General features: G+C 51.4%; 1 protein-coding gene across 3 annotated transcripts in view; it reads left to right on the forward strand.

Annotated features, from left to right (window-relative positions):
- Positions 1–3,382: 3,382 nt before the first annotated feature.
- Positions 3,383–14,286, forward strand: part of CCDC57 (coiled-coil domain containing 57) — a gene marked incomplete at its 3' end in the record, with an annotated part of 106,544 nt that continues 95,640 nt past the window's right edge. For 2 of the 3 annotated variants that reach the window (XM_079904003.1, XM_079904004.1), the window contains exon 1: positions 3,676–5,454. Of the gene's footprint in view, positions 3,485–3,675; positions 5,455–14,286 lie in introns of those variants that run through there. The other variant, XM_079904002.1, reaches the window with a different exon arrangement.

Raw genomic sequence — 14,286 nt, forward strand, 5'->3', positions numbered from 1 at the left:
CCTGGGGCCTGTGAGCAAGTGGATAGGTCATTGCAGCCTAACACAGGCACCTTCCTAATCCGAGGGGGAAGTGACTTGCTCAAGGCCATGCAGGCTGGTGCCTAAGCTGGCCCCACCCAGATCCCTGTGCTTTTGGGACCCCATGAGAGGCCGGCAGCAGGGCTCCCACTGTGAGGTCAGCTCCCAGCACTATGAGCCCCACGGCCAAAAATTGGAGGAAGGACCTGGAGTCGTGGGCAGTCAGAATGGGGGCCTCGTCGGGCAGCCCCTGGTACTCCCCTGGGGGGCACTGTCCTGGGAGGGCATCCAGCTGCCAGGCCAGGCTGCCCACACAGGGGTCACTTGAGGATCACCAAGGTCAGGCGGTATTCTGGGATCTGGGAGCCACAGCCCAAGCCCAGCCCTTTGATGCGTGGCCATCCTGGTTTATACCACCCCACAGCGAGCCAGCTTGCCACCCAGTGTTGACATTTGCTCTAAGCTTAGGTGTGGGGGCGCCAGTGGGAGCAGGATGGCTGACCACGCCCAGGCCAGCAGACTTGGCCCACTCCTGAGCCCCCTGGCCTCAGTTTCCCCATCTGTAAAGTGGAGAAAGTTCTAGAATCACCCAAAGTGTGGCTTTGAGGGCTTCATGTGATATAGGGGCCACCCCACACGACAGGCCAGGAAGCAGGGCCCCCCTCAGAGCCCACTGGCTTCTCAGGAAGGTCCAGCACTAGTCCTTTGCTGGCCCTTTAGTGTCCCTGCAATGTTGTTATTATCCCACAAGCATTGTACCCTCACAAGCTCCAACTGTATGCTTGGGGTGAGGGGGCAGTTTGATCCTGGCTATGCTAGTCACGAAGGGGCTGGGCAGGGTCCCTTAACCTCCACTGTTCTGTTACCACATCTGTGAGGGGTGACCACAGGGTGGCCTGTGGGGAGCTGGCCCTGGGCTGATATTAGCCCAGGGGAAGCAGTCTGTAGCAGGTTGAATGGTGGCCCCAAAAAGACGTGTTCTGGTGGTCCCAGTACCTTAGGATGCGACCTTCCTTGGAAATAGGGTCTTTATAGATGTAATTAGTTAAGATGAGGTCACATGGGAGAAGGGTGGGTCTAACCCAATAGGACTGGTGTCCTTAGAAAAGAACACATGTGAAGACACACACAGGAGGAAGGCCACGTGACGACGGAGGCAGAGAGTGGGGTGATGCATCGATGGGCTGAGGGGCACCAAGGACTAGCACCAGTAGTCACCTGAAGCTGGGAAAGGTGGGTCAGGATTCTATCCAGGGCTTTTGGAGGGAGCAAAGACCTGCAGCCACCTTGATTTCGGCTTCTGGCCTCCAGAACTGCTGCCTCAAGCCCCCAGTTTGTGGTCACTGTTATAGGGGCCCCAGGACAGACACACAGTCAGTCAGCATTGGCAACAGCGGGGATGCAGCAGGCTGGCCGAAGGGTCACCTGCCTTGCAGTGTGCGCAGAGGGCATTCTGGGTGGAGGAGGGGGTCTGGACAGGATGGTGGGCAGGTTGGGGGAGACAGACTGGGAGAACGTGGGGTCTGGCCTGACCTGTGGGGAGACCAGGCAGAGAGCTGGGTAGAGAGTAGTCAACATGTCCCTCCTCCCTTCCATGGGCATCTACTGGGCTCCCAGACGTGGGGCACAGATAAGGGGCCGAGCTCCAGAGCCCAAGTGGACAAATTTTCAGACCTTAGAGGGCCTGTGGGGTCTGCCAGGAGTGACAAGGCCCCTCTCGGGGTGGTGAGGGCCCGAGCTGTCAGCAGGGCCCACTGCCGGCCTCCATCATTTTGTGGGCTGTGTGATGTACAGGGGCAGGTGAGTACCATACCTCTCTGGGCCCAGCACCCCAGAAGCCTTAACTGGGGCTCAGGTGAGGGAATCAGAAGTTCTGGGATGTTGGGCGATTGAAGTGGTAGAAGCTGGCCCTGCCACAGGAATCAAGGCCATGCTGCTCCTGGGCCACCCTTAGGGTTAGTGCTAGGGTCAGGGTCAGGGCTGGGGTTATTGCAGGGATAGGGTTACGGTAGGGTGGGTCAGGATTAGGGGTTAGGATTAGTGTTGGGGTTGTCACAGAGTTAGGGGTTAGGGTCAGGGTGAGGGTTGGGGTTAGGTTTAGTGTTGGGGTCAGGGTCAGGGCTTGGGTTAGGGTGACTGTTGGGGTAATTGCAGGGATATGGTTATGGTGGGGTGGGTCAGGTTTTGGGGCATAGATGGTGAGGTGCAGAGATCATATTTATTGTTAGGATTTGTCTTTATTCAAAGGGGTGTATCCTCTTGGCCCTTTGGGTTTACATAGATACACCCCAGAGGCCCTTCCCTGGGGCTGAACTAGCACCCATGTAGTTCACATGTTGTTCAAATCTATGAGGAATGGAGGGTGTTATCCCTAGTTTATGGAGAAGCAAACAGAGTCCCAGAAAGCTGTAACAAGAGGAGCGGAATTGGGATTTGAAGCTGGACTGTCAAGCAGGTTACCCTGGTCTGGAGGCCGTGAGGCTGCCCAGGGCCTATGGGATGTAGGTTAAAGGTCATGGGGACCCGCTGTGGCTCCTCCAGGCAAGCAGGACTATTTTCACGTGGTTTCTGCGCACTGATAGGATCACATCTTTCATTTTCCATGAGGCTTGAATTATTGATCTGCCTGATTTTTTTTTTTTTTTTTTTTTTTTTTTGCGGTATGCGGGCCTCTCACCGCTGCGGCCTCTCCCGCTGCAGAGCACAGGCTCCGTTGGTGCAGGCTCAGCGGCCATGGCTCACGGGCCCAGCCGCTCCACGGCATGTAGGATCTTCCCGGACCGGGGCACAAACCCGTGTCCCCTGCATCGGCAGGCGGACTCTCAACCACTGCGCCACCAGGGAAGCCCCTGATCTGCCTGATATTTAATAACCCCTGGACCTCCCTCCAAGAGCTGCCTCCTAAAACAGAGGGTCGGGACTTTTGTCCAGCACTGGCAGGAACAGCTTGGCGACTGGCCCTGGGCAGCCAGAAAGCCATCAGGGTGGAGAAAACACAGATGGAGAGGAGAGGCTGGACCAAAGACTATGTCACCCCGCCTCTGTGCCCATCACTGCCTCTCTACAGCCCGGGCCCCTCCCCTCCCAGGTACAGTACCGCCCCGCTCCGTGCAGTCCCACATCCCGACCCGTCGGAGCCGCCAACAGCTTCGGGGCTGCGAGACGGGCGGGATCGTGGAGCCTAGCTGGACGAGGGGCGGCTGTCGCGCCGGGAAGCCTTGGCCGCCTCCCGTCCACCCGCCACCCACTGATAGTCCTAAGCCTTCCTCCCTCGGCTGCACCTGCGCTCGGGCCGGGGGTTGGGGTGGGGGGTGGGGGGGTGGAACCCGGAACCTGGCTTCGGGGCTCACGTTTCCAGCCGGCGGGATCCGAGCAGTGCACCAAGCGCGCCCGGATAGCGGCAGACGGACTCGGGTTACCATGGCAACGCGCCGGGACCGGAGGCTGCTCGTAGCAGGCGTTCTGGGTGAGGCGCGGACGCGGGGGCGGCGCGGGGGGCCGCCGAGGGGCCTCAGGGGCCCGCAACGTGGGAGGCTTCGGCCTCTCGGCTCGCTTTTCACGGGCGTCTTTGCTTTCCTTGGAAAAACCCGAGACGTTCAAGTCCTGCCAGACGCAGTGCGCTGGGTGGGAGGGCCGGGGGCGTTCTCTGCCGGCACGCTTTGTTTCGAGTGCTCTAGTGTTTATTCGACCCCTCCAGGAACCTGAAGAGGTGGGTGCTGCAGAGATGAGAGAGTTTACCCCGGACAACAGCCAGTGAGGACGGGTTCAAACCCAGGCAGCCTGGTCCAGAGTGATTTTTTTTTTTTTTTTAATTATTTGAGACTTACAAAAGAGTTGCAAAAGGAGTACAGAGATTGCCTCTTTACCTTTTGCCGAGATTCCCCCAAATGTTAACCTCTTATGTTACCATAGTTCATTTTAGCAAACTAAGGAAACTAACACTAATACAAAACCATGATCTAATGTATAGGATTTATTCACTCAGCAATTATCCCACGAATGACTTTAGTCTTTTACAAGATCCAATCCAGCACCATCCGTGTTTTGTCTTCTTATTCGTTAATCTGGAGCACTTCCTCTGTCTTTCCTTGACTTTTATGAGTCAGTTATTTTGCAGAATGTCCCTCAGTTTGGGTTTATCTGATGTTCCTTTATGATTACTTTTAAGTTATGCATTTTTATTAAGAAAAACCTTACCAGTGAAATTGTGTTTTTCTCTGCATCTCATCAGGAGTCATCTGATGCTGATTTGTCCCATTACTGCTGATGCTAACTTCGGCCGTGTGTTTTAGGTGATGTCTACAAGGTGTTTCCCTCATCAAGTTACCCTTTTTCCCTTTCTAAATAGTAAATATCTTGTTTATAACCATACTGCCAACGAGTAATTTTAGCGTCCAGAAGTGAGCATTTTCTGAAACAATTATAAGTGTTGCATTTGCCACATGGTAATTTTTCCATTTCCATTATTTCTGCTTTTATAAGTTGGAATTGTACTGTAAGGAAGAACTTTTCCATATTTTAATTTGTTCAGTTATTTCTTGGTATAGGCATTTTATTTTTATTTCATAGGTTATAATCCATTACTATCATTTATTTTGTTGCACTGTTGTCCAGATTTAGCCCATTCAAGTTGGCCTCTGTCCTTTTAGCCTGTCCTCAACATTTTGAGCACTTACTTATTTTCTGACACCACAAGATATTCTGGACTCATTTTGTGCTTTCCTTAACCTAGCCTGGAGTCAGTCATTTCTCTAAGGAGCGTTGGTTCCTTTTAGTTTAGATGTTTTTTTTAGAAACCAAGATCTGGGGGAGGTATGCTCATTGCTACTGGAGTGTCATTGCTTTTTGGCTTTCTCAAAGGGCGAGCTGGGAAACATGTATTTGTGTACACTATATACATCCGTATCTATTTCTATATCCATATATCTGTACATACTAAAAATTGAGTTTATATTGATACTTCCAATTCCAATCCATCACCACAGGGTTCATTCTACATTCCTTTTCCTCTAACTCTGGCTCCTGTTGTCCTCAGTACATTTACCTTTTTGCTCAATCCTAGACCGCATATAACGTAATTTCAGTATTACCAATCCATATTTGTGTGAAAAACAAACCTACTAAAGTATAATATTTGCATGTGGTTGTTTTTGTTTTTTTCCTTAGAATATATAGTTAAAATGCTGTTTTACAAAGTTGTCTTAGTGTGTTTATGTTATTAATTTGTAATAAAGTGAGGTTCATTTGTTTCTGATTATATTTCACTTTGAGTCCTTATTGATTTTTTTTTTTTTTTTTTTTTGTGCTGCAGTGCGCGGCTTGTGGGATCTTAGTTCCCCAACCAGGGATTGAACCCAGGTCCTTGGCAGTGAAAGCACGGAGTCCTAACCACTGGACCGCCAGGGAATTCCCGATTCCTTATTGATTTAAGTTTTGGTATGTGAAACATTTATGTGGTTCTAAAAGTGAGCACAGTATCAGCTCTTAACTACAAGACTATTCAAACTTTTATTTTATCATTTATTCGCTTTTTGGGGGGGAGAGGCAAGGGAATCTGGCAGCTGTAAATTCAAATAAAAAGCACTCTGTTCCCCTCATTGTAGCAGTATCCCTCACCCCAAGCAAGTTCCGGTGATTGAATTAAGATCTATCTGCTGCTCATCTCTCTCAGGTTTTACAAATGGTCATGGGTACTGTTTGGCAGTCAGTGAAGGACAGGAGAAAAGGCTTGGGTCATAGGCCCTGAATTTTCATCCCCTCGATCCTCTTAAAAATTGTCTATACCGAGTTTGGTTCATGCTGGGATTCCAGAGGGTGCCAGCACTGAGTCCCCTGTCCTGAGTGCAGAGATGAGCCACCTCTGGAATTTCTTTCAAGTCCCACAAAAATGTTTTATAAATTCAGCTTTTTGAATATATTTACAGAGCACAAGTAAGACAACATGCCTTACCAAAATAGATTTGGGTTTTCTGCATTAGGAATGGTGGTTGAGTGGAAAGCCAAATGTATCTGGAGCCACAGTCCTACAGAGGAAGGAGATAAAAAGAAACCTCTGCTTTAGGTGTCTCTTTGCCCAGCCATTGTGCCTAAATGGCTTGTTTGTGAGCGTCTAGGGACTGACTTTTAGCCTTTACAAATGGTCCTTTTTTGTACATTTTAGAGTTTGCAACTGCTTATGTTTTACTGAAGTCATGCAATGTTTTTTCAGTAAAGTACTTGTCAAGTGTTTATTCTAAAACAATTGCTCCAAGTTTTTGGTCAGACAAACAAAAGTGTGATTAGTTCTACTGTCACATCTGCAGTTGGGTAGCCTGTAGGTTCCTCTCTGATTTGGTCATCTTGGCAAGGGGTGAGATTGGCAAGGATGAAATTATCCTCCCAGGCTCCTTCCTGTATACACAGCTTATAGTCGCTGCTGACAGCTTGCTGGAGAGTTGGGGCCCTGCCAGGGCGGGGCGAGCCCCTCTGCAGAGCCCACTTGGCTTGGAAAGCTCCTTCTTCTCCATGGAGCTCCTTTTCATATATGGTTTCTTAGGCCTCATCCTTTGCCCCGAACTCTTGTAAGTATGATGTTGGCTGTTAGGAGATGCTTGGCTATAGATCCTCCTTGCAGCCCTGGCCCTGTCGTAATCTGTGAAGAGACACCTCAGAGTCTCCCAATGCCTGGACGAGCCAGTTTCTGAGCCTCTTTCTCAATGCTCCGTTTGATCTGACAAGGCTGGGCCTGCATGGTCAGGGTCAACTGCTGCAGACCACTGCTGGGTTTTGGGTGAGAGAGTAAGTGAGTGCCCGAGCTCTTCCACACCCCACTGTATAGTCTCTGGTGGCATCTTGACACCAGGGGTGCATTCGAACTCACTCATGACTGAGGTGGTCTTCAGATAGGGCCTCTGCTGCTTGTGTCTGTTTGCAGCCTGCAAATTTTCCATGTTTGGGAAACCATGACTTTCATGAGGAGTAACTTCCATCTTCCTAAGACCCAGAATTTCCAAGTGCCTTTCAGAACTAACAGGTAAATATCCCCCTTAGATTAAAAAAAAAAAAAAAAAAAGTTTAGAAAGCTCAGCATTTTACAGATGAGAACATCAGAGTGATGAGATGACCTAGCACAGTCCTGGTCCATCCCCTGCTGACCCCACTGCTTCTCTTAGAAGATTGTGAACACCGTGGGCCAAGACGAGTTGACAGTGCGCTCCCCCCGCCCTTCCCGGAGATTTCTCCAGTTGCCCCAGAGGTTTTGTGTGGTCCCTCCTGTAAACTGGGTGTGTACTGGGGATGCCTGCTGGCTGACAGACAGATTGGGTCCAGATTTTGAATCTGTGACCTTTAATAAAAGCCGATTATTCTCAGCCTTGGGGCTTTTAGGATTTGTGACGGATGCAGGGCAGGCTGTCTGTGATGGGGTGGGAGGGAAAGGAGCATAGCACTGGGCATGTCGAGGTCCAGCGGAGCATACACAGTAGAAGCTGGTTTCTCTCTGGGGACCGGCTGGAGGTCCAGAGGGAGCTGTGGTGGGCGAGATGGGCCAGGCCCCATCCTAGGGGTCTTCATATACTGTGCCAAACAGGTTGAACTTTCTTTTGAAAAGGCCACATGCCATGGGCACAGTATCACGTGGTCAGATTTCTGTACTAGGAGAGCAATTTCCATGGGTGGCTGTGTGACCGATGCATTTAAGAGGCGAGCCTACGGACGGTCCTCAGAGGAGGGAGGCCCGTTGACGTCACAGACCTCCGTGTGCTCTCTCTGTAAAGAGCCGCAGTGATGACTCAGGCATTTCATCAAAGATCATAGTAGCATCGGCATCATTTAAAGTTGTGTATTTGCTTAAATACTGATTCTTTGCCTGTGAGTGTGCACAGGCATGTGGGTGGTCTGTGTGTACGCCGATTTCTGTTGACAAGACTATGCCAGAGCCCAGAGCTCACTAGGCCACGCACCAGCTCACACTCATGCAGCCCCACTGTAGTCAGCTGGCTTTGTGCATATGTTGGGGTTTGGGGGGCCAGCCATTAGACGTCAGTTAGTGTGGGTGAACGCCCAACTGTGGAGGTCATCGAGTCACCTTGTTATTCCACTCCGGGCTTTTCTTGAGCTTGGTGGCCAGGCTGACCTGCTGGAACCCTGGTTTCCCAGTGGTCCTGGGAGGCTTGCAGCCAGGGCAGGGGCCACGGGCTGAACAGGATGTGTAAGCCTCCTGAAGGCTGAGCAGAGCCCCTTCCTGCCTTTCCCTCTGGGCAGGGCCTCCCTGACCTCTGACCCGGGCAGCCCTGCGTCTCCGGCCACCCTAGTGATGTGGGAAGTTACCTCCTCTGCCCCTTTGTTTCCGTGCATCTCTGTCTTGTCCCAGTAGGGATGACAACCCGTTGGTGTGGGGACCTGGCCCGTGTCTCCAGCAGGTGAAACAGCACCTGACATGTAGTAAGAGCTAAATAAATACTTGTTAAATGAATGAATTTAAGAAAGTTTGCTATGTTTATGAGAATTTTACATAGTATCATTTTTTTTCTGGCTACAATGATATACATCCTAACTGGAGTAGTAACAAACATTTGTTATCTCCTTCAAGGTGCCAGGGATTGGCGTACAGAACAGAGTGTGGTGACCTCAGGACATACCTGGGGAATCCCCTCGGCTGTCTACCTGGGGGAAATACTTGGCAACTGACTGAACTGGAAGCCAATAACTCCAGTTTTTACTGAATTCAAAACTTTTTAAAGTGAATGTCCTTAGTTTCCCTGTAGTTCATTGATACAGCCAATAACACACTTAAAGATCAAGTTATTGTTGATCTAGAGTGACTGAATCTGAAGGGAGAGGGCTGGCAATCAGAGTGTGGGGTGCTTGGGTATTTTGGAGTGGGGGAAACCATGGACAGGGTAGCAGAGGTGGGCCAGGCACCTCAGCGGATGCAGGGTCATCCTCTGTGGTAGAGCCACCTGGGCTCTGAGACCACCTGGTACACAGGGTTGTGGGTACTTTAAGGAAGCCGAGCCTTTGGAGGAGGAGGAGGAGTGGTTTGGAAGGGCCCTGGGGGAACAAAGATACCTGCCTCCCGGGTTCCTCTGCTGTAGCCCCAGAGCCCCATGTTTATGTGTTGTCATGTGATAGTTTTTTTACTTTTTTTTTTTTTTTTTGCGGTACGCGGGCCTCTCACTGTTTTGGCCTCTCCCGTTGCGGAGCACAGGCTCCAGACGCGCAGGCTCAGCGGCCATGGCTCACGGGCCCAGCCGCTCCGCGGCATGTGGGATCTTCCTGGACCGGGGTACGAACCCGTGTCCCCTGCATCGGCAAGTGGACTCTCAACCACTGCGCCACCAGGGAAGCCCGTCATGTGATAGTTTTTACCATTTAGTTATTTAGTACATACTTTTGAGCGCCTCCTGTGTGCTGGAGTTCCAAGTATGGGATACCATGTGGAATGTGTAGGGAAGAATGATAACATAAGCAATAATCCACCCGCTGCTGGTAAGTGCCACGCAGAGAACTTGGATGGGTCTACGGCATTGCACCAGTTTGGGTCGAAGTTGAGGGGGGATTTCCTGGAGTGATCCTTGAGTTGGTCTCACTGACAGGAAGGAGCCTGCTTGTGGGTTGGGTGGAGCATTCCAGGCAGAGGGGCAGCTGGATTGAGATTGACTGACGGGGTGGGAGGGGGAACCATTCGGCACATGCCAGCCCTGAATGTAGCGATCCGGGTGTTGTAAGTGGACCGAGGAACCGGAAGCACTGCTGGGCGGGGGGCAGTTAGGCTTTTTTTTTAAGATTCCTTTGGTGGCTCTGAAAGGGCAAGTATGGAGCAGAGGGGCCAGTTCAGGGTCTGGAGTCAGCGAGACTCCAGGTGAGGGATGATGGTGGCTGAGGTGTGGTGGGGGGATGAGAGACAGCAGGAAATCCAGGCTAGTTCGTGGTGTTCAGCTTGGGCAGCTGGGTGGAGAGGGGTGCCATGGGCGAGCTGAGGGCAACGGGGGCGGGGGCGTGCAGAATTGAGGGTGGCAGGCTCAGGGTTTCTGTCAGCACCCTGTTAACTCGAGATGGCAAGCAGGCCCTGGATGGATGCAGCTAAGGAGAGGCTGACAAGGCCGCACTGGGCCTGTGGGTGCTGGGCGAGGCAGGGTGCAACTGCCTAGCAGGAGAGGTGGTGGAGCCCGGGGCTGTGCCCAAGGTCTGCCCCGGCAGAGCTCTGCTCTGCCCCAGAGCCCTGCGGGGAGGCCACCACACTGTCCCTGGTTAGGACAGTTCTATCAGGACATTTGTGGAGTTCGACCGTCCCTTCTGATTAGGACCCTGCTTCCGAGTTCGTCCTCCCTCCCTGCCCTCACACTCAGGACGCTTGCTTCCTGTCCGATGCCACATGTCAGGGGGCGCTTCCTCCATCAAGCCTTCTCAGATTCTCGGTGGACACCGAGTGGGTGTCCTACGTTTAACTCAGTTCCCACACTAACTGCCTGGGGTTAGTGCCGATCCCACGAGATGCCCCCCTTCTGGATGCAAGTCCAGGTTGTCACCTATGCTCTGCCCGACTGCTGTAAATCAGGGTTCCCATGACCCCTCTCCTCAGGTTCAGTAACGTGCTAGAGCAGCTCACAGAACTCTGGGAAGCGCTTTACTTACTAGATCACCAGTTTATTATAAGCGGATACAACTCAGAGCTGCCAGATGGAAGACACAGGGTAAGGTGGGTGGGAGGGGCTGGGAGCTCCCATGCTCGCTCTCCTGGCACACTGCCCTCCACACTTCCACGCCTTCACCAGCCCAGAAGTTCAAACCTGCTAGTTCAGGGATTTTTACGGATGCTTTTGAAACCGTGCATAATAATTAGTCAAACCCATTCACCTGCCTTCACTAATCAAGGTAGTTTTAAGACTTGCATGTCCTCCGAGCAGCATGTAGCCTAAACAATAAGATGTTTGCCTGAGTTGTTTTCCAGGAACTTGGAGTCAGCTGTGTCTAGTTCAAGCTGAGCCAGTTAAGACTGGATAGGACCACCAACCCTCCAGCTGGGCATGTAGGAGTGTCCGCTTGGTGACCTTTTAACACTGGGGGGTCGAAAACTCCACCCTCAAAACGTGCAGAGGCCTGTAGCCTAGCTACACCTGTGCAGACCGATTACCAAACCTTTTTTCAATCACCTTTCCTCATGAGCTTGCCTCTGACTGCCCTGCTTCTTTATTCCTGATCCCATAAATACCCCGAGCCCCTTGCCTCTGGGGAGGTGGATTTGAGATTTGATTATCTTGCAAATAAACACCCTCTTTGCTGCAACCTTGGTGTCTAAGCGAGGCTTGTTGTGTGGGGGGCAAAGTGAACCTGGTTGCCAGCCACGAGGTAAGTCCAGAGGGACGTTTTGCCTGTGCCTCGAGGAGTCTGAGCATCTGCTTGGTCTGTTAGTTCCAGGGACCATCCCCTGGATTTCCCCAGGGAGGTGTTGCTGACCTTCGGTGCTTAGTTTCATTTTGCAGCAAAGAGACAGGTTTGGGGTTTGTTTTGTTTGTTTGTTTTGCGGTACACGGGCCTCTCACTGTTGTGGCCTCTCCCGTTGCGGAGCACAGTCTCCGGACGTGCAGGCTCAGCGGCCATGGCTCACGGGCCTAGCCGCTCCGCGGCATGTGCGATCTTCCCGGACCGGGGCACAAACCCGTGTACCCTGCATCGGCAGGCGGACTCTCAACCACTGCGCCACCAGGGAAGCCCCTGTTTTGTTTTTTTTTAATTTATTTATTATTCATTTTTGGTTGCATTGGGTCTTTGTTGCTGTGTGCGGGCTTTCTCTAGTTGCAGCAAGCGGGGGCTACTCTTCGTTGCAGTGCATGGGCTTCTCATTGCGGTGGCTTCTCTTATTGTGGCGCACGGGCTCTATGTGCGCGGGCTTCAGTAGTTGTGGCATGCGGGGTCAGTAGTTGTGGCTGGCGCACTCCAGAGCGCAGGCTCAGTAGTTGTGGCGCACGGGCTTTGCTGCTCCGCGTCATGTGGGATCTTCCTGGACCAGGGCTTGAACCTGTATCCCCTGCATTGGCAGGCGGGTTCTTAACCACTGCGCTACCAGGGAAGCAGGTTTTGGGTTTTGAGTTTTTGTGTTTGGAAGATGTCTTTTGGGTGAGTAACCTTCTTAAAGAAATGCACCTGTGCCTGTTGCCAAACCCCTTGGCTCCCTGTGCACCAATGCCGAATAGAAATACGGAGACAGAGATTTGGAGGAAAAGAAATAGAGAGGCTTTTATTTCTCTGCCAGGCAAAGGAGAGACACGGCATGCTGGCACCTCAAGAACTGTGCCCCTGCTCCTCGGGGAATCAGAGAAGATTTACATGTGGGGCTTGCAGTCAGGCCTATATGATAAGGATCAAAAGTAGTGAAGGTCTTGCATTCTTTTTCCTGCATTATTTCAAAACAGTCACAGCTGGCCTCAGGCAGCCTGGTAATTGGGTTGTTGGGTCCGTTTGTCTCTTGGTTATCGGCCTGCGACCTTCTTTCTGAAATGCAGATGCTACAAGGGAGCGCAGGATGTCATTCACTTAGTGTTAAAGAGTGATAGGTTAGCTTTGTGAAGTACAGATCTAGTTACAGACACTACAGATTAGTAACAGTTAAAACTAGGAGTGATTAACTCTTTCAGGCCAGGTTATGTTTCTTGTCTAGCCTGTTCACTGTTCCCTTTATTTTTCTTGTTCTCAAGAGAGGGAAAACTTCATTTCTATTTTTGCTGCAACATGCCTAGATTGTTTGCCAATCCTGTCCAGATTGTGGGTTGGAGGCCCACCTGGCAGGATTTTTAAACCTGATTGTTTAAACCATTAGCCACTGGTGATTGATTCAGCCTCCAGCTCCTCTCCTTTCCCTGAAAGTTGGGAGGTGGAGGTGCAAGTTCCAACCCTCCGGTTCCCCTGGCAACCAGCCCCCAACCATTGGTTATCTAGGGGCTTTCCAAAATCACCTCATTAACATAGACTCAGGTGTGGTTGAAAGAGGTTTGTTACGAATAATGGGAGACATCCTTTCACCTGGAGTTATTTCAGGAACTAGGAACAAAAACTAACTAAAGATGCCCCTGTAGCTTCTGTCACTCAGGAAATAGGGTTTTAGGAGCCTTGTGCCAGAAACCGTGGATGAAGACCAGTGTTTGTTGCTGTATCACAACCCCACAAGGCCCTGCGTTCTCCTCCTTCTCCCTCAGCCTCTCGTGCCTGTGCCCTCTCCCTTTGCTCCGCATCTCTGGTGCAGTCACCCCGAGACAGGCTGGGCTGGAAGGGCATGTGCCTCCTCCCCTCCGTGAGGCTGGCCTGCACCCCCAGTGGACACCGGGGAGTTGTGGATGGATGTTTCTGTCCAGATTGAGATCATCGCGGACGCCTGAGGATTAGGGGCTGCGAGGACCAGCCTTAAGAAATGATAGTATCTGTCACACAGGTGCTAATAAAAGCGTCCCCTGCACAAGTGTCTGGAGGTCAGCACAGCAGGCCTGTGGGAGAGACTCAGCCTATACTTTTTCTGTCCTCTGTGGCTGCTTTCACACAGAGTTGAGGGGCATCAGTAGAGACCCTGTGACCCACCAAGCCCTCAATGTTTACCGACTGGCCAGGAAAGGGAGAAAGCTTGCCAGGCCCTGTCCTGCACAATTTGTTTCCCTTATCGTAAGGAATTCATTTAGATCTAAATGCCGACAGCTTCACCTGGGAAACTGCCTTACTTTTTCCTCATGAAAGATGCAAATCCTATGATGGATCCTGTTTTCCTTTGTGCTTTGCCTTCCAGCAAGCCCTTAGTCAGATGCATTGCTCAATATTTTTTTTTTTTTTTTTTTTGCGGTATGCGGGCCTCTCACTGATGTGGCCTCTCCCGTTGCGGACCACAGGCTCCGGACGCACAGGCCCAGCGGCCATGGCTCATGGGCCTATCCGCTCCGCAGCATGTGGGATCTTCCTGGATCGGGGCACGAACCCGTGTCCCCTGCATCGGCAGGCGGACTCTCAACCACTGAGCCACCAGGGAAGCCCAGCATTGCTCAATATTTAATAATTACCTGGCCTTCATTGCCCATTCCTAACGTTCATCGTGTGTTTCTTTTTTTTTAAATCAATTTTATTTATTTATTTATTTATTTTTGGTTGCATTGGGTCTTCGTTGCTGCACGCAGGCTTTCTGTAGTTGCGGCGAGTGGGGGCTACTCTTCGTTGCCATGCACGGGCTTCTCATTGCAGTGGCTTCTCTTGTGGAGCACAGGCTTTAGGCGCGCGGGCTTCAGTAGTTGTGAGCTCAGTAGTTGTGGCACA

The sequence above is a fragment of the Stenella coeruleoalba genome (assembly GCF_951394435.1).
Source record: "Stenella coeruleoalba genome assembly, chromosome: 19".
Classification (NCBI taxonomy): Eukaryota; Metazoa; Chordata; class Mammalia; order Artiodactyla; family Delphinidae; genus Stenella; species Stenella coeruleoalba.